Below are 19,731 nucleotides of genomic sequence, written 5' to 3'. Positions count from 1 at the left end.
CCACTGAATCTCATCACTCATTGCTGTGTTTAGCTCAAACTCTGCGGTAGGCAGTCTTAGCTTATGGAATCATTTTAATAATGCTCAGATTTCCACTTCATGCCTTTATGCACAACTGAGGATATATATTTTTTTAAAAAAAGCTGAAATAAATTATGTGCCTTCATTAAGGCCCAGCAGGATCTATCTTGCAAAATTACGTTTTTATGCAAGAATTAAGATTAGGGGAACTGTTAGGTCAGTGTAATCAACCTACAAGATTTACTTTTTCATGGAAGATCTATCATCTGTTGATAAGGCATTCAAAGTATGCTATTTCTCCGGGGTTGTAATATGCTAGCATGTACACAAATGAACCAAGTTGGTAAACCACGGGAAATAGGATTCCTCTAAAAAAAATTGCACAGCAGCAGGAAATGGAGGAGATGGAGAGGGTCACTTCTAATTACTACAACAAGAGAATCACCCTGCAGGTTGGAAACTTTCTCCTTTCAGATTGGAACAGATGAATCTGTCAGTTTCCATTTCTCAATTTTCCAAACTTAAATTTAGTTCAGCACATTTCTCCCTCAGTCTGTGAGGGTTTTTTAAAGTTCTCAGAAAAATTGGTCAGGCTTTTAGCGTGCTTGTCTGCTTTAATATATGTTTTCCTATGCAGCGTTGCCAAAAATCACCTAACATAATGCATATTTAAAATATATTTTCATGAGCATTTGCATTTTTAACACACCTTGATCTAATATATGCATTTATGTACACATTTTTGGTAGAAGGACTCCATCACAAAATTAACAGAAGTGTGAAATTGAAAGGATGGTTGCGTTTTCTTTCAGGAAGTGCAAATTCGCAAAATGTGAATTGAACTGAATTTCTCCCCCATCTCTGCTTATCAAAGCTTGAGGCCGGTTCATGCATGCACTACAGTTGAGAATTGCCTCCACACAAAGATATGTGTGTTGCTGCTTTGGATGGCTTAAGTGCACACAGTCAATGAAAACCATGGGTCATGATGGCTTGAAAGGGAAAGATGGGATTGTCACTGGGCCTAATATTAGGCAGAATGAGGCAGCTTCCTCTGGTTTGGGTGTTGAGAAAAGGTAGCAAATTGCTGATTTTTATTATTATTGTACATTTCCTGCAAAGAAGGAGTGGGGGCACATGTAGGATCTTCTGTCTCAGATGCCTAAATAAGATAGCTTTGGATACTCTGCACCTTGACTCTTTCTGGGGGGCGGGGAGAGGTATTTGTTTCTCTTTCTTCAGAAGCAAAATGTATTGAGTCTTGTTGGTGTTGGTCCTCCTTCAGGGCGGCATTTAAAGCACTAAATGTGTGCTTGTTGCCTACTGTGGAATGGCGGGTGAGAAATCAGCCTTTTGCAATTGGTTTTACAGCAGTAAAAATAAAACACTGTTAAAAAATAAACAAATATATGCACATTTTCCCATTCTCTCATTTATCCCACTCTTCATTTCTCTCTCCTCTGGCAACTCTGAGATCATTGGATAAGAGAATGGTTTTAATTGCAATTGTTTTTAGAATGTTTTCACTGTTTCAGAATGTTTTTTGTTTTGCTTTTGTTATGTACTGAAGTTCTCACCCTGGGCCAGCAGGGGGATACTGTAGATAGTTCAGGTCCACATATGCAAATAAGGGATCGAAAGTGACGTTCAGTGATTGTATAGTTACAGAAAATGGTTACTGTTGTGTCCTAGTGGAGCTCTATATAAGCAGGCTGGCTGAACCCTTCAGTTCAGTTCTGTTCTGGCCTGTGAATGAACAAGAGCTGTGTGAAGAATCACTGTGTCGCCTGATATGTTCACCCACAACTTAACAGCTTTTGTTTTTAAATTGTGTACCTGTTTTCCGCCCCGGGGCTCCTTATCCATAAATGCCATGGATAATTGAATACTTTGGGGTGAAGAGTTGTGTCATTGGTCACTCATGATAGTCACAGACACCGAATAATGGTTGCTGGTGACACTTAAGTCGCCATCCACTTGCAGTCATGAATACATTGTGTTCATGTGGTAGGCAAATAGTGCTTTCCTCAATCATTTAACACAACAAGGGATGTGAAGCTACAGTTTCCTAACTGGGGAAATCTGCATAGCCAGGAGATCAACTGCATATGAGAATTGCACTGCAATACCATAGCAAAAATGAACTGTCTGGGAAATGCCTCTTTTAATTCTTGGGTTGACCATGTAAGGAAGGTTGCTAAGACGCTCATTTCACAGTTGGAGAATTGAGAGCACTTTAACATAGCACTTCCAGCAGTGCCAAACTGGAAATGGAGGAGAAAGGAGGCACTAAATAGTGGAGCAGGGGGAGAAAATAACTGTGAGGAATAATACAAAGAAAAAGGCTGAATAGAGGGAGGGAGGGAGGGAGGGAAGGAAGGAAGGAAGGAAGGAAGGAAGGAAGGAAGGAAGGAAGGAAGGGAGGGTGAAATGGACAAGTGGAGAGGGAGGTGAATTAAACAGGTCACACCAGATGACACATTGAGTCACTTCTCAAAAATTACAAGGACACTTGTGCCATGTAAAGATATCCTGCTCTTGCTGTTTGAGATGCTGGATGAGACACATGCAATTAAATAAGAAATATATCCCCTTTCAGATGGTTTCAGTAAACAACCCTGCAGAATACTTAAGGCACCCCAGCGTTCAGTCTCTCTATGCAACTGACATTTTAATCCTGGCTGAACACTTGATATATTGCAAAGAGCTATGAGAAAGTACAGAGCAACCAACCCGTTGTTGGGCAACCTGGGCATTTTTCAGATTGAAAACATGCATCAAGGCAATCCACAGAAAAGTTAATCTGTTATACAGTGGTACCTCGGGTTACATACGCTTCAGGTTACATATGCTTCAGGTTACAGACTCTGTTAACCCAGAAATGGTGCTTCAGGTTAAGCACTTTGCTTCAGGATGAGAACAGAAATCGTGCTCTGGCAGCGCGGCGCGGCAGCAGCAGGAGGCCCCATTAGCTAAAGTGGTGCTTCAAGTTAAGAACAGTTTCAGGTTAAGTACAGACCTCCGGAATGAATTAAGTACTTAACCTGAGGTACCACTGTATAAGCTAAAATCATACTGGGGTCAATAATTTGGAAGAAAAAAGGAACTTCTGTATAGGGAGTTTACAGTTATAATCATATGACTGTATCTGAAGAAGTGTGCATGCACACGAAAGCTTATACCAGAACAAACTTAGTTGGTCTATAAGGTGCTACTGGACAATTTTTATTATTATTATTACTTCGACTGCGTCAGAACAACACGGCTACCTAACTGAATCTAGAGTCATAATGATGTTTCTGTTGATTGCTGTTGAATTCATTAATGCAATTGTAGGTTCAAATCCTTGTGAAATTGAAGAAATAACTGAGAGGTGGCTGAGTGGTTTGTATTCTTGTACATTTTTTTTTTAATTAGCATCATCACCCCAGCCACCTTAGACATCCTTCAATAGCCACTGTAGAATGAGCTTGTCCCAAATGCTGCCTGCAGACTTCTGAAGAGCTCCTGAAGAGCAATTGACATTTTAAAAAAAAGTTAAATGAAACTTTTGACTAAAAAAAATAAAATCCTTTGTTGTTCTTTAATAAATTTGAAAGCAACCTAAAGCTCTTCAGTGCTTTGCAGGCAGCATTTGGGACAGGCTCAGTTCTTGCAAAGCCCATAGACTGAGAAAAGCATACAGTGGTACCTCAGGTTACATACGCTTCAGGTTACAGACTCCGCTAACCCAGAAATATTACCTCAGGTTAAGAACTTTGCTTCAGGATAAGAACAGAAATTGTGCTCCTGCGGCGCGGCGACAGCGGGAGGCCCCATTAGCTAAAGTGGGGCTTTCAGGTTAAGAACAGTTTCAGGTTAAGAACGGACCTCCGGAATGAATTAAATACTTAACCTGAGGTACCACTGTAGTGGCACAGGAAAAAGCATAGTGATATGGTGAACAGAAAAGTAGCTTTCCAAGAGATAAAGCAGCATGAGGCATTGAGGAGGCCCTGATCCAACTCAGGATGTGTTCTTGACATCACGGTTTGTCTCAGGTGTGGATAAACCCAATCACAAATCACCCTGATTTGCTTTATTGTTTGGCTGCAGCACAAAGCAGCTGTTCACCCCAGTATTTGCTCAATTGATTAGTTATGTACGAGCTGAACAACTAGTTATAGAAAACTAATAGTGTCTTATTGAATATTGGAAAGACAAAACTCATGTTTCTGTACTTATTTAATATATTTTTGACTTTACAAAAAAAGGTATAATATAGGGTTGAGAAGTATTCTAATAAAAAAATGAGGTGGAGATTGATACTTTTGTATTCAGAGTCATTAGTGGAAACAGTGATTGTGATCCAGGGAAGGTAAAAGAGATGAATTGGTGTGATCACCTGCTCTGTTGCATTTCCTGCTTGTCTAGCTTTCAGGTAATCTTGGCAAGACAGTTCAGTTCAGTATTCCTAGTTCACAAAAGCAGATGATTTTTTTCTTTGCTTCTAAAACAAATTCTAAAGGCTGATTTATTACTTTTCAATTGCAAAGACATTGGCTTTTAAAAGGTGAGGACAACAATACTTGTGTCAAGGTCAAGAGCTTTCTAGGACAAGATTCTAGAAGTGAGTTAACCTTTAGTTGCTGCAATCCAGAATCCCATGTGAGCAGAGAACTCCTCTGCATTCAGGGCACCCTATTCACTTCCAAAGAGCAGGATGATCCCTGCCTGAATTTCTTTGCCCATGTCGAACCGTCTCACCATTCATGCAAGCGAATGGGGAAGTCATTTCACTGAGTGCAAAGGTTTCATTTTGAAGCCTTAGATCATCTAGGAAATCACACCTGGATTTATCCTTAGAAAGACAATGTTCTTCGTTTTCTTTGTTTTTAACCTCTTCAGAAATGAATTTAATTTGCAGGAATCTAGTCACGAACTTTGAAAATGTAGCATGAGAACAATTATGGTCTTGGAAAAGGAAAACATTGATTGGAATTATTCATGCCAACTGCAGACAAAAAAAGAAAACAAAACCAGTTGCCTGCTTTGCGAGCCATGATCGCAGTCTTCCTCAAAACACAAGCAAGCCTAATGAATTCAGAGCATTTAGAAAATGATGCTCTTTGTGTGCAGATAATGAAGTCAGGGGAAGAATGCAGTCTCAGAATTAGTAGAAATATAATTCACAGCATCCTGGAAGCTCCAGAAGCTTCTTTAAAGATTGATTAAGAGCATGAAACTCTGCATCAAAACCTTACTCTCCAACTGGGAAACATCTGGCTGAGAGATATTAGAGATCATAGTTATGCTGTTTAAAGGGATGATTCTGAGAAGAGCTAAGAGTATTTAACATTTGTCTTATGAAGGACAGACGATGTCTCTCTTTAATGGCATTTTAGCTTTGATGAGTTAATAAAGAAGGGGAAAGAGTTTAAACAGATACTAGAGGCACAGAGGTTTGAAATGCAAAGAGGGATTTCTTTTTTAAAATAAAAAAAGGTTCTGCAGTCACAAGGAACAAATTTATGTTATCAAATCATTTGAAGAAGGCTAAGAAACTCCTTTACATCTAAATATTGATTTCGGGAGGCTCAGACAGGAACTTGGTATTGCACACTGAAGCAATTTGGCAACTCAGATACCGCCATACTTCAGTAGCGAGAATTCAACAGTATTTGGGAAGTGACCAGAATTTAGAATAAGGTAAAATGTTAGTTCATGCCTTGTTCTTCAGTGTGCATTGTTCAATGGTAAGAATGAGTGGTGTGCATCAACCCCAAGGTTCCTTTGTTAGGTGTCTGATTTGTCTCAGAGTCCATGTGAGTCCACTTCATTCCTCCCCTATTCACTACTGGAAAAGCAAAGAACAGCTATACTCAGAAGTGGTTGACATCTGCAGGTGTACCAGGATCCCACCCCCACCCCCTTCACCACCCTGGTAGTTAAAGCTTGCCAAATTACAGGCAAATAGGTCCAGGGGTCTTTTGTGCCAAATTCATTTAACTTAAAAAATATATATTGGGCAGAATTGGGCAACATTTTCAGGCAAGGTCACTCTTTCTGAGGGAATGAATCCTGCCAAATTTTAGAAGGATGGCTTCAGTGGTTTCCCCACAGGATCAGCTTTTAGCATTTTAGGGTGAGTGTAATAGGAATCACTTAACATCCTCATGCCACTTGTGTGCAATTGGTCTGTGAACTGCAGGTGCGAAAGAGGTGTCCCTAGGTAAGGAATAATCCAAGCTGTAATCAAGTGGGTCCACAGGGCCCTCTGTGCCAGGCAACTTTAAAGTTTATTTTGAAGTGGGAAGAACTAAAAGGAATTTACTTTCCAGGTAAAAGTGTTTCCCTTTGGTTACAAGTAGAATGGACTTGCCAGAACCTCATGTGACACCCACAAAAAGTCACAGTAACATCCTATCAAAAAGATGATAGTTTGCTCTGGCTGATCAGTTCCTATTTGTCCTGGCTTGATTCAAACTTCATTGGTTGCTAATATTTCATGTTTCATTGAGCTGAGAATCCCCCTCCCTTCATGGCTGATGCAGGTGGTACTTCCGTGGCTGATGTGGGAGGGGCATACTTCACTTTTTCTGTCCTTTTATATATGCTATAATTTTGTATTATGCTTATACCTCCATGGCAGCTATATTGTTTTATGCCACACCCAATGGCAACCATTTTGTGTCATGCCCATGGGAGCCATTTTGTGATTTGCTCTGTGCCCAGGGCACTTTCTCAAAATTCCAAGTGTGCCCACTGGCCCAAAAAAGGTTGGTGACAACCTAGCTTTGAGACATTAAAGCCTTTGTACAGGTCCCACTTTGACTTGGACAAATCCCAAATCCCTTTGAGGGACCCCACCTCAATTCAGGATGCATCCAATTGCACTGTGCACTGTCCAGTGATTCTGATATCTTCTTCTTTTCACCTGGACTGCAATAAGTGTCTGAATGGGTTTTTCCCTCATAACATTCTTCATGCTTAGCAAGGAAGGCAATTCCATCCAGCCACATTGTTTGTTAGCTGTTACCCCATTTTACAAGGTTACGCTCCAAGAGGAGCAGAAGTGTATAATTGGCCCCGATTGCTATGCTCTGCCTCCATGGTCAGGGTAGCAAGGCTTCTGAATACCAGTTCTCTTGTGTTCCCACAAGCATCTGCTTAGCCACTGTGAGAACAAGATGCTGGACTAAATGGGCCATTGGCCTGATCCAGGAAGCTCCTCTTATGTTCTTAAAGCTGAACCAAAGTAGTTGGCCCATTGTTGGTTAAAATGTCTTTATAAGCTGTAGTCCTATAGTCTGTGGAAGGGGGCCCCAGAGACCACATGGTACTTTGGTTCTCTTTCTCCAAGGGCAGAGAAACACAAAAGAAATGTAACTTCACGTGGTCTCTCCCAGCTGCAGTACAAACCTTGCATCTTCTTCTTCTTCTTCTTCTTCTTCTTATTATTATTATTATTATTATTATTTTATTTATTTATTTATTTATTTATTTATTTATTTACCACCCTATATCCGCAGGTCTGAGGGCGGTTCACAGAATACAATCAAAATATAAAACCACAAAATGCATAGTAGTAGTAGTAGTAGTAGTAGTAGTAATAATAATAAAAAATAAACAAACCAACAACTACCCAATAACCACCACTCAAAAAAACCCCCTCATTTAAAAAGGGCATAGGATGTCAATCAAATCAACCAAAGGTCTGGTTAAAAAGGAACGTTTTTGTCTGGCACCTAAAGGTGTATAATGAAGGCACCAGGCGAACTTCCCTGGGGAGAGCATTCCACAGACAGGGAGCCACTGCAGAGAAGGCCTGTGTTGCCACCCTCCAGACCTCTTGAGGATTAGGCACACGAAGAAGGGCAAATGGCAGAGCTTTGACACTAGTAATGGCAAAAGGGGGGCAGATCCAGGAAATGCTTGGCTCCAAAGCCTTTCCATTCCCCAGCAGTGCAGCCAGCCTTGGAAACAAGAAAGAAAGAAAGAAAGAAAGAAAGAAAGAAAGAAAGAAAGAAAGAAAGAAAGAAAGACCCTCCTTTCTGCCCTGCCCATATACCTTGTAGAGTGGTGGATATTTTGGCTCCTTTGCCTTCAGTTCCCTCTGTGACCCACCTGTAGGATTTATCTGTTAGGGCAGTGTTTCCCAACCGGTGTTCCGCGGCACACTAGTGTGCCGTGAGACATCGGCTGGTGTGCCGTGGGAGGGAGGCGGGCGAGTCGGGTGGTGAGAGGCGGCGGCGGCGAGGATCCGCGTCGAGCCGGAGGCGGCTCCGCGGTGGTGGTGCCGAGCGGCGGGGCAGCGCGTGCAAAAGGGAGGAGCGCGAGACAGCGGAGGAGGAGGAGGCCGGCATGTCCGGGCAGCAGCAGCAACAACAGCAGCAGCAACTCCCGCCGCCGCCCCCTCCTCCGCCCGCTATCGCCGCCACCACCACAACAGCTGCCGCCGCCTCAGCTGCCGCCATCCCTCAGTCCCTCGCTCTGCTGCCTCCTCCCCCCACCCCACCCCAAAGCTTGGAGGTTCCCCGGCAAGGGGGAGGGGAAAAAATTAAAAACTTTCACTTTCATGCGTCCCTCCCGGCGTGACGCTGCGCGCTGACGTCACGGGGCTGTAATGGTGGTGTGCCGCGAGATTTTTTTCATTAAACAGGTGTGCCGTTGCCCAAAAAAGGTTGGGAAACACTGTGTTAGGGTGTTATATAGGGCAGTTGTTTGTGGTCTAACTTCAGGAAGTGAACTTTCTAGCAGACAGGTTTCTGTAGACTTATCACTCTGTATCTGAGCAAGCAAGATCCTGAGAATGGGTTAGAAGCTGATTATAGGAGTCAGTGAGTGACAACTCCCTGGGACCCAACATTTCTTCAAGGTCTCTGCAGCATGGAGAGCTGATAAAGTGAAATAAATAGAAGTTGGAGCTTCTACCCGGGAGAATCCTTTTACCAGACACATCAGAGAAATCATGTTTATTCTGCCTAGTTCAGCTTTTCTTTTTTACTTAGGTGGATTAAATGAAAAGACTTTAAGCTTGCTCTTTTTAAAAAGTAATTTTTACAAAGCTGTTCCTACTACAAAAGTAAAAAAATAAATAAATCAGTGACTCTAATGGTTCTCTTGGTAGCTTGCACCTTGGGGAACAGAACAGCAATTATAAATAAAGCTAATACATTAGTCTGATAACTTCAGATAACAGTCTATTCAGAAATGTATTTTTCTTTTAGAAGCAGTGGTTGTAAAGAGGGAACAGAACTCACAGAATCTGTTTTATGAGCTACACTCTTGAACCTCGGTTAAATGCATTCACCTGGATTTAGCAGCAGAAATAGGGGTACAAAAATTGAAGCCCACTGAATCGGGTCTCATGTAAGAAAAGAACAATTTTGTTGACAACCCACCTCCAGCTTTGGGGTTGTGCATGCATGTGTGGGGCTCCTGAACCCACAAGGACATCCTCAGCACTTGACCCGTCTGAGATTGGAGGTGAGGGCAGCTATTACCTGAAAAGGTGCAGCTCATTGGTGCAGCATTTGCTATGCACGTAGAAGGAGCCAGGTTCAAGCCCTGGCATCTCCAGGTAGGGGTATCACAGGTGATCACTACTTTTCCAGACATGATTCAAACCTGATTGGTATATTAGACATTGTGGTTACAGCATGGAGCCAGACCCCCGTGTATCCCAGACGTGAGGTGTAACTTCTGTGAGCAGGGACAACATAGGTAGATTCTCCCTGAGGGTGTGTCATTGCTGAAATCAGAAGTATCCACATTGCTCATCCCTACCATAAGTCTTCATTTAATAATAATAATAATAATAATAATAATAATAATAATAATAATAATAATAATTTATTATTTATACCCCACCCATCTGGCTGGGTTTCCCTAGCCACTCTGGGCGGCTTCCAACAAAACACTAAAATACAATAACCTATTAAACATTAAAAGCTTCCCTGAATAGGGCTGCCTTCAGATGCCTTCTAAAAGTTTGGTAGTTATTTTTCTCTTTGACATCTGGGGGGAGGGCGTTCCACAGGGCGGGTGCCACTACCGAGAAGGCCCTCTGCCTGGTTCCCTGTAGCTTGGCTTCTCATAGTGAGGGAACCACCAGAAGGCCCTCAGCACTGGACCTCAGTGTCCGGGCAGAACGATACTACCTGTGTGGCATGCAGCAATATCAGCTGATTCATGTTACAGCTTGGGTGGAGAGGGCTATACATTTCCACCCATGCAATAATGGACCTCTTAATGTGTGTTGGCACTTTCAAGGTACTATGGATAATAATCCAGGAATAAATCTCTTAGCCTCGATTAAATTAGGTGGGCTTCCTTCCCTGTAATTTTGTATAGGAGCATGCATAGATTGTTTATGGTGTAAGTTTATGTAGTTTCACCCTGCTTCGTTGTGGTTAAATCAGGAGTGTTTGCTTCCTATCCCACGGTGCAGAGCTTGAACTTTTTTCTTAAAGAGAAACAAATGGGTACTGGATACGGTTTAATCTGGCAATTGTGGGAGGCTGCAAATCAATGTGTAATATTTTGCCATGTATTCTGAATCTAGTGAACATATAGGCATTGGCAGCCTAACCATGTAGGGGTGGATCCCGGACTACTATCCTACCTTCAAAAAATTTGTGCCATTAAAACAACAACAACCATGCTTCGCTTTCAAGAGGTCCAGTCTCTCCATTTTGGTAGAAACCTCCCACATTTGGGTGAAGAATTTCCAGCAAACAGCTCTTGAACAACCAGCTGCAAAACTCTACAAGTCACACAGCTTTCACTTAAGTTGCTCTAGCTGCATTTTCCAACATCTTTTAAATGGGGGAAGATTCTACCGTTTGCTCATTTATTTATTTATTTTGCTTTCTTTGACATTTTCCAGAGTACTCCCTGATTGAGCCGGAACCCATTTCTGTTCTCCCCATGACCCATCAAAGATAACTAATTTGTTTACTGTAAATCGCACACCGCTCACTTCGCGGTGCCATCTGGCACTTCGTATTGCACTTCTGAGTGCTCCAGTTCTCTAATAATAGCATTTCCAACTTCACCAAAAAGAGTCTCAGGGGCACTTTGTACACATGAGGGAAGACAGATACTTACAGTCACTTTTTCCACTTTTCACGCCCCCTCCATACTTAGACAGTCATAGCTGGCAGACATGGCTGGGGGCTCCTGTTGAGGCTGCCATTGCCTTATGAAATGGCAAGATGCATAGAGCCAGCGACACAATCGCTCCTGAGTGCCCCCTTCTCCATTGCTGTGGAGCACAAAGTTTGCCTTGGTACTCTACTGACCAGTGTGCGATGAAACAGGAGCATAGGTGGCTAGGGTACAGGTGGTGTAAATATTGGTCTGAACCCAAGCAAATATGGGTGAAACCACTTCATTGTGCCTATCACCTGCCCTTGGAGATGACACAGAAGCTTCAAAACGTCCAAAATTAATAGCTGGGGTTGCCTTCAGAACTTGCATAACCCCTGTTCTAAAACAGCTTCATTGGCCACTGGTTTGCTTTCAGACTTAATTAAAGGTGCTCACACTGCCCTCAGAAGTTTGGGTGGTGGTCACCTTGGGACAGGGCATTCTCTGTGGCAATCCTTAAATTGTGGAATTCCCGCCCCACAGAGCGAGGTGGTGGTGGTGGGGAAGAATTCAGTCCCAGACTTCTCATCCTGTAGTGCTAAACAGATTCTATCGCGCACTCCCCCCCCCCCTGAACATGTAGATTTCTTTTTATTTTAGGGTATTCTATCCTGACATGTTAGTTAGCTCATGGGTATCTGCTGTGTGTGTAATCTGTGATGAACACAATGAGTGTAAATGCACAGAATCTGCTTGCTTCAAGTCAGCTTCTTTACTGAACATGGATCCTGATTTGCTTTGCACAAAGTTTGTGGGGAGGTTAGATGAAGTCAGCTATTTATTAAGAATTCATTCTGATCTATTTGCGGGGAGGTTCCATGGCATTCAACCAAGTGCTGTTGCACACTTTCCAGTGCATTTCCCCCATTCCTTATTGCAAGAAGTCTGATTTTGGGGGAATCAGGCATGTTGCACAAGAAGTCCAAATCGACTTTAATTCAGTACAACCTGAATTTGCTGATACGTGACTAAATCCCATCCCAAATAGTGCCTGTTTGGAAGCACTCTCTCTCTCTCTCTCTCTCTCTCTCTCTCTCTCTCTCTCTCTCTCTCTCTCTCTCTCTCTCTCTCTCTCTTTATTGTATCTTTGACCTTCCTCTTCTAGCACTTTTTCAAACACCACAGCTGAGCAACTGCTGTCATTCAACGTCCCCATTCTTCAGCAAGCCTTAATTTGTGTCCCTATTTCAAAACCAGGGGCTTCTGTTTTGCGTTCCTTCAACACCGAGAGCTACTGGAAAAACAGGATGCCAGTCTCATGAGGACATTACAGTGAATACATTTGTAAAAGAGAGAAATAACAGCATATAAAATGGGCGCTGGGCACTTTAGGATAAATATCAACCATTTGTATTTTATTTCAGCCATTTTCGCAGAGGGAGAGGGGGATTTTTCCTCCTCTTCCTAAAGCCAAATGCATTGTACAGCTACTTTTAAAGAAAGTGTGATTTTATTATGCTCTTCATTTGATTTATGATTCACAAAGAAGCTTTTGAGCAGAAGCTGCCCAATATGAAAGCCAACCTACTGACTTTAAAGCAATGCCTGGGCCATAATTCTCCCTGCTCTGTAAAATTCAGCATGGAACCATGGAGAGAATTTAAACCTTGGTGTCTTTATAAGTGAAATCTGATAAAGGAAGGTGCTCCAAAAGCACATTTCCTGTAATGAAATGAAGGCACTTGCTGACAAGGAAAAGGTACAAAAGACTTGGCCCCATGCCATACAACATCAATACATTTTCATGTCCGACCAGCTACATTTTTATACTTGACGTTTCTTGATGATTTTAGGAACTAAATTTATGCTACCTGCTCAGGTGCCAATCTAGGTTTGTTTTCAAATAAGCCCAGAGCAAATCCCTGCTAGTGTTTTAGGACAGGCAATTTTTATATCACTCCTGCCATAATAGGTAGAAAATGGCTTTGGGTCTTGAGTGGCTCATGTTCTCATGGCACAGGTGCATATTTGTGTGTGATATTCATTTAACAACGGGAATTAATTGCCATAAAGTGTTCAGGATTTTCCACGAGACAAATAGTAGATGCAGGGCTTAAAAAAAAAAGAAAACCAAAACACCCCCCCCCCCCGAACTAACCAGAGCTCAGTTCTGGCACTTCTCAGGTGGGCCCCATTGCCATTCTAAGAGAACAAGGGAGGTGTTCATGGTGAGTTATGGCATCTCTTTTTATGAAAAAATGGCACTGAGGTCCAGATGGGTGCAGTCATACCTCGTTACGTTTGCTTCAGGTTGCGCTTTTTCAGGTTGCGTCCTGAGGCGACCCAGAAGTACCGGAAAGGGTTACCTCCGGGTTTTGCTGCTCGCGCATGTGCAGGCACAGAAAAATGACATCACGCGCATGTGCAGAAGCAGTGAATCGTGGCCCATGCGTGAGCAGATGCGGGTTGTGTTCTTTTCAGGTTGTGAACGGGCCTCCAGAACGGATCCCATTCACAACCAGAGGTACCACTGTACTCCTGATTCAGAGCCCTCGAAGTCCGCAGTGGACAGCTTCTCCTGTTTGCTTCAGGGGAGCAGGCCTCTCTCCCCTCCCCCACCCCACCCCACCATAGCCGGTGGCAACGCATGTGGCCTGTCTCTTTAGGAGGCACGGCTGGCCTGTAATAGAAACTCCTCTTCCCCTCTCTTGGCGTGGTTCCTTCTATACCTTAGAAAATGTAGGAATAATAAGGTCTCAAACGCTTGGTGATTTAGTGACTTTCCCCTGCATGTTAAGAGAGACTCTGGCAGATTGAGTGGACGAGACCAGTAGTGGGTCCAACAGCCAAGCAGGCAGTTTCTGCACGTGCTGTTAGGGAAGTGAGGGGCAGCTAGGGCTCCTCATCCTGGGAAGGCAGACCATCTGGGAGAAGGAAAACTCTGATCCTAATCCTCTGCTGCTCTGCTTTCCTTTGGACCACGAGGCCCAGAGGGGCTGGGTCTTGTTGTTCCATACACACTGCCCAGGCTTGCATCTCAGGGAGGTCATTTTGCTGCTGCCAACACAGTGGGTTTGACTTCACATCTGGAAGCACCCTGCATCATCTCTTGAGACAGACAGATGCCAACAACATTCAAAAAGGTCTAAAGAGAGAAAGCACCATGTGGAGATGTCAGCAGGGCTGGTGATGCTTGTAACAATGGAGGTGGGGGCTAGTAGCAAAGCCACGCTTCCCCCTTACCACATGGATGCCCCTTCATGCAAGCTATGTCTTGGCCAGATTTGCTTGTGCCTGTGCATCATAATTGTTATCTCAGCAGCACCAAAAGGGGCTGGTTTAGGCATTTAGCAGAACGAAGTCATAAAGCTCTAACAAGATAGCCCCCCCCCTACCAAGGGTGGATAGAAGATCAAATATGTGAATAGCCTTCCATAAGGAGGGTGGTGAATCTTCTAGCACATGGGAAGATAGAGAGGCCAAGTTCAGCCCTTTCCCCCAGAAGCACTACTTTTTCTGTTTTTATTTGTTTTATATTGTTAGTGGGACTGTACTCAGGCATCCATCCCTCTGCCACCTGGAAACTAAGGTGGCACTGCTGACCAGCTCTTTTTGGGTGCATTCAGAATATCCATTTGGGTGAAACTGGCTGTTGTGATGGTGTTTAGCCAATAGAAATGACTGTAGGAACAAGATTGTAGTGTCTTTTTATTTCATGGTTCAAATTAAAAGTGCATGTTTAGGAAACATCTCTCCACTCCCCATATAATAATAGGTTTGGAAAGGCTCTCAAAAGCCTTCCTGCCCCAACTCACAACTGAGATAAGAAATCCCCTCCCACAGCATCCCTGGTAAGTTGGTCGTCCAGCTTCTGTTTCAAATCATCCAACAAAGGAGAGCCCAACATCTTCTGAGGCTAGTCTGTAACACTGCTGAACAGCTTGTACAGTGGTACCTCTGGAAGCGAACGGGATCTGTTCTGGAGCCCTGTTCACATCCTGAAGAGAACGCAACCCGTGTCTGTGCATCTGTGTGTGTGCGGGTCGCGATTCGCCGCTTTTGTGCATGCACATGACGTCATTTTGAGCGTCTGCGCATGCGCGAGCGGCAAAACCTGGAAGTAACGTGTTCTGTTACTTCTGGGTCGCCACGGAGCGCAACCCGAAAACACTCAACCTGAAGCAACTTTAACCCGAGGTATGGGTTCTTCTAAATGTTGAATTGAAATCCTTTCCCTTGTGATTTGACCCTTTGGTTTGGTCCTACCTCTTTGGAGCAAGTGAAAGCAGAGTTGATCCGTCATCTCTGTGATCCTTCATCTCTTCAGACATTTGAAGATGGCTATCCTTTCGCCTCTTAGGACCTTTCCGCACATCATTTGTAGTGCCATTGTTTGATCCAACATTTTTAAGAGTCAATTTACAGCAGATTGTTTGCATGTTACTTGGAGTCAGCATGGGCTTTTCCTTCCCAACTAATGGTGGGTTGTGCCTGAAGTGACAAAAGCTCAGTGGCTATAGTCACACTCCTTAGGCACCCTTGAATTCCTTTCTGCCAGTAAAACCAGCTACAAGTCCACCTAACAAGAGCATGGGCTAGCCCACATTTTGCCAGGAACACAGGAAGCTTTCTTATGCATACCCTCAAACGTGCCTGGGAGGAAAACCAAGACGCATATATTTCGGGGCCATGATCTCACAAGAGCCTGGTGACTTGCATGAGAGGACGGTGCCCAAAAATGCGAGTCTCAGGGCCGTGATCTTGCAGGAGCCAAAATGGGAAATCCTGGGAGTCAATCAGAAGCTGGGACGGCTTCTGTAATATCCAGGATGTCCTGCTTAAAACGGGACAGTTGAGGGGTATGCCTTATGCAAAGTCAGACCAGTAGTGTAGCATTAGAGATGTGTGTGCGTGCACAGGGGCAGTTCCCCCGGGTGCAAAATGGTTAGGGGCATGAAATCTCAGCACCAGGTGCTGCCTTAATACAGCTGTACGCTTCCATCACTGATCTCCGTTGAAAACGGCTTCTGCATGTGAACAAGGAAGTGACTTCTCCAGACAACAGTACTCTTTATTTCTGTGGCTGCACTCCTCTGGATGACACAGGTGCCATTAGGCAGCTGAAAGTGCATGCATGCTTCGTATGTCTCCCTCCCTCCCACCCTTCCTCCCTTCAGCCCCAGGTGCTGGCAACCCATGTCACGCCACTGAGTCAGATCATTGGGCCATTAGCTCCATACTGTTTGCACTGACTTAAAGCAGCTCACCAAGGTTCCAGACAGAGGTCTCTTCCAGGCCTATGTGGAGATATCAGCGATTCAAGGTGGGAACTTCTGCATACTTGGCAGGTTCTTTGTTGCTGAGCTACAGCCCTTCCCAGCTTTCGATAAAAAGAATTTTGTTTATAGACAATTTGCGTTATTTGCATTTTAAAAAAAAATCAGTTTAAATACTGCATTGGCAGCCAGAAGATGAAGCACCTTCTCATGTCCATTTGAACAATCCAGAATTCAAAATTGCTTTAATGGACACCAGCCAGGATTAGCATTTATCCCCTTTTACACCATGTACTCATTTCATTTAACTTGTCTGGTACTTGGTGCCGTTCTGTGCTTCCAAAATACAGTTTATATATTGCTGTTTGCTCGCTTGACAGTGTTTGTTTGCATTTATTGTTTTCAGCGAAATTATAATGAAGCGGGAGAAGGGAGAGTAAAACAAAACACAAGGAGAATGAATGGGCTGATTTCACATTCTTCCAAATGCGGGACTCTGCTGCCCTCTTGTGGAATTCAGCTGGCATTTCCTCTAGATCTTTATTTGTACTGGTTCAGGAATTAATCTTCTTTTCATTTTTCTTTAAGGCGCCATTGAAAGTTTTCTTCAAACTAATCATAGCCAGTGCCTTTAAATTCTGAAACAGGCCCCATTCCTTGTCTTATCACACTGCAGGAAATGCTTAGGGAAGGGGGGGGGAGAATGCCTGAGTATCTTGAGTTAACTCTGCGTGGCACAAGGGATCCTAAATGAATTGGAGCTCTCACCCCCCCCCCCAATCAACTGATACTTCATTTCCATCTGCACTTTGCAAAATAAACAAAAAAATCAAGCAAGCACAAGCATTAATGCACAGAAATAGTTCACCAATAAAGTGGTATCTCATTGGAAAACGTGCATTGATTTTCATCAGGTTTCTCTGCATGTCATGTTCTGTTTTAGATCCAGCAATCTTAATGTGTGATCTTCACTTCTGTCCTCAACCTTCTTTGGAGGTGAACCCTCACCCGGAGTTACAGCTGCTTCCCAAAGACGACTCCTCCATTTGGAGTGCCCTGCTGTTTGCATCCATCTGACCTCTGGGTGGGCTAGAGCATTGTAAGTACTGTGTGTTCTCAACTGTGCCAGTTCACTAATAAAACAGTTGTTGTTTTTCCATTTTGTCTACAACATGCTGAACGCCTAGGTGCTGAATTTGTACAGAGAGAAAGCTGGTACCTCTCTAGAATATATGTGTTCATGTCTTTATGCATCTCTGCCATTTCCCCCAGGGAGCTCAGAGCAACGTGTACGGTATCTCCCTTCTGTTTTGTCCTCACATTAACCTTGTGAGGTTAGTTTAGGTTGGGAGAGAAAGTAACTGTAAAGTCACTCAGTGAGCATTAGTGGAGATTTGCATCTCTGTGACCTTAGTCTGACGCTTAAGCCCAGCCTTAGTCAACACGGTGCCCTCAGATGTTTTGGAGTATGAAGTCCCATCATCCCTGACCAGAGCCGTCCCACCCATGAGACTGGCTGAGATGGTCTCCCCAGTGGTCTCCCTTTTAATTTACCCCTAAAATACTTTCCTCTCCTTCTCACAGAAGGAGCCAGTTTCTCTTACCTTTTCTGGCTTAAGTCAGCAACACTTGAAGAGCAAAGATAGCATGCCATTTTGAAACACTGATAACTTTAGCCACTGTATACTTAACAGCTTGCTAGCCTGTGCTGAATTTTGAATAAATATATATTTGATTTTGGGAGTCAGATGTGGTGTGCCGTGCAGGAGGCCAATGCGGTGTAGTGGTTAGAGCTCAGACATGGGCGAGGGCAAAATGAGTTCAAGTCCTCTACAGGCAATGAAGTTCCTTAGGTCCAGCCTGCCTCATAGGGTTGTTGTGAAGATAAAGTTGGGAGGGGGAGAACCACGAATGCCACCCTGGTGCTCCCTAACATAAGGGAGTATATGAAAATTATTATTTTAGCCAGAGCTGCTCCTTATAGATGATTTTACATTCTTATCTGGACCCAGAACATAGCAAAGACTGTTCCTAAAAGATTGTGGAATGTTTGTGCAAAATGCATAAGTTGACACATTCGGGCTACCTAGTCAGAATTTTTTGTTTTGTGAACTCGAAGCTTTGCTTATGTTCAAAAGGACGGCTCAAATATCCAAAGGAAGTTTGACAAGCCTGCCATCTTGTGGATTGTAGCCATAACTTGTTTTCCTCACTGCAAGCCACAAGCCACATATTTGGCAGAATTGATACCAGGTTGTTTTAAACTCTTGCTCTCTTCTGCATTTTCCACCTTTATCATACCTTTTGGTGCAAATGCTACCTGACTGCTACCACGATAGGAAAGGATGAGAGCTCAGTGTTGGGGCACTAGCTTCAGAAGCAGATTGGAAAGACTCCTGTCTGCATGGTGACAGCTAGCATAGGCAAATCTGGGCTAAATAAGTTTAACCTGGTGTAACACAGCTTCCCATTCCTTAATTCCAGTTGCTGGTATTTCTTGCTTCCTGTAAACTAAAGTTCTATAAGGTCTTTAAAAACAGAATATTGGGATAGCAACAAAGGATAGTCATAAGTACCATATTTTTCGTCCTATAGGGCGCACCGGCCCATAGGACACACCTCGTTTTTTTGTGGGGGGAAATGAATAAAAAAAAATTGTTCCCCCCCCCCCGCCGCGGCTGCTGCCCCAAGCCTTGCGCACACCTGCCCGAAGCACGGGGCACCCTCCGGAGGGCTCCGCGTGCTTCGGGCTGCAGGCTGCCGCCCCAAGCCGGGTGCACGAGGCTTGCAGACACTCGCCCGAAGCACGGGGAGCCCTCCGGTGAGCTCCCCGTACTTCGGGCGACAGGCTGCAGCCCCAAGCCTCGCGCGCTCGGTGGGACCTCCTGCCGGGTGCGCAAGGCTTGCGGACACTCACCCGAAGCACGGGGAGCCCTCCGGTGAGCTCCCCGTGCTTCGGGCGACAGGCTGCCGCCCCAAGCCTCGCACGCTCGGCGGGACCTCCTGCCGGGCGCGCAAGGCTTGTTGACACTCGCCGGGGCTGCAGGCTACTGCCCGCAAGCCTTGTGAGCCCGCGGGAACTCCCGCCGGGCTTGCAAGGCTTGCGGATAGCTTCCTGAAGCCTGGAGAGCGAGAGGGGTCGGTGCGCACCGATGCCTCTCGCTTTCCAGGCTTCAGCGAAAGCCTGCATTCGCCCCATAGGACGCACACACATTTCCCCTTCATTTTTGGAGGGGAAAAAGTGCGTCCTATGGGGCGAAAAATACGGTATGATCATTTGAGGACTAGGCTGAATACCTCCTTTTTATTGGACCATTAGTCTCCCTGGAGAAGTGTGGGAGGAGGGAAATGCTGAGCAGCT

General features: G+C 44.3%; 1 long non-coding RNA gene across 1 annotated transcript in view; it reads left to right on the top strand.

The window, feature by feature from the left end:
* LOC308570267 overlaps positions 1-19,731 on the top strand; it is a 38,047-nt gene that overhangs the window by 11,307 nt on the left and 7,009 nt on the right. The window contains exon 4 of the long non-coding RNA XR_014001058.1: positions 17,314-17,469. This is a non-coding gene — a long non-coding RNA (uncharacterized lncRNA). The remainder of the gene's footprint in view (positions 1-17,313; positions 17,470-19,731) is intronic.

The sequence above is a fragment of the Podarcis bocagei genome (assembly GCF_964188305.1).
Source record: "Podarcis bocagei genome assembly, chromosome: 12".
Taxonomy (NCBI): Eukaryota; Metazoa; Chordata; class Lepidosauria; order Squamata; family Lacertidae; genus Podarcis; species Podarcis bocagei.
Note: the sequence above shows the minus strand (reverse complement) of the source record. Positions and strands in the feature narration are given on the sequence as shown.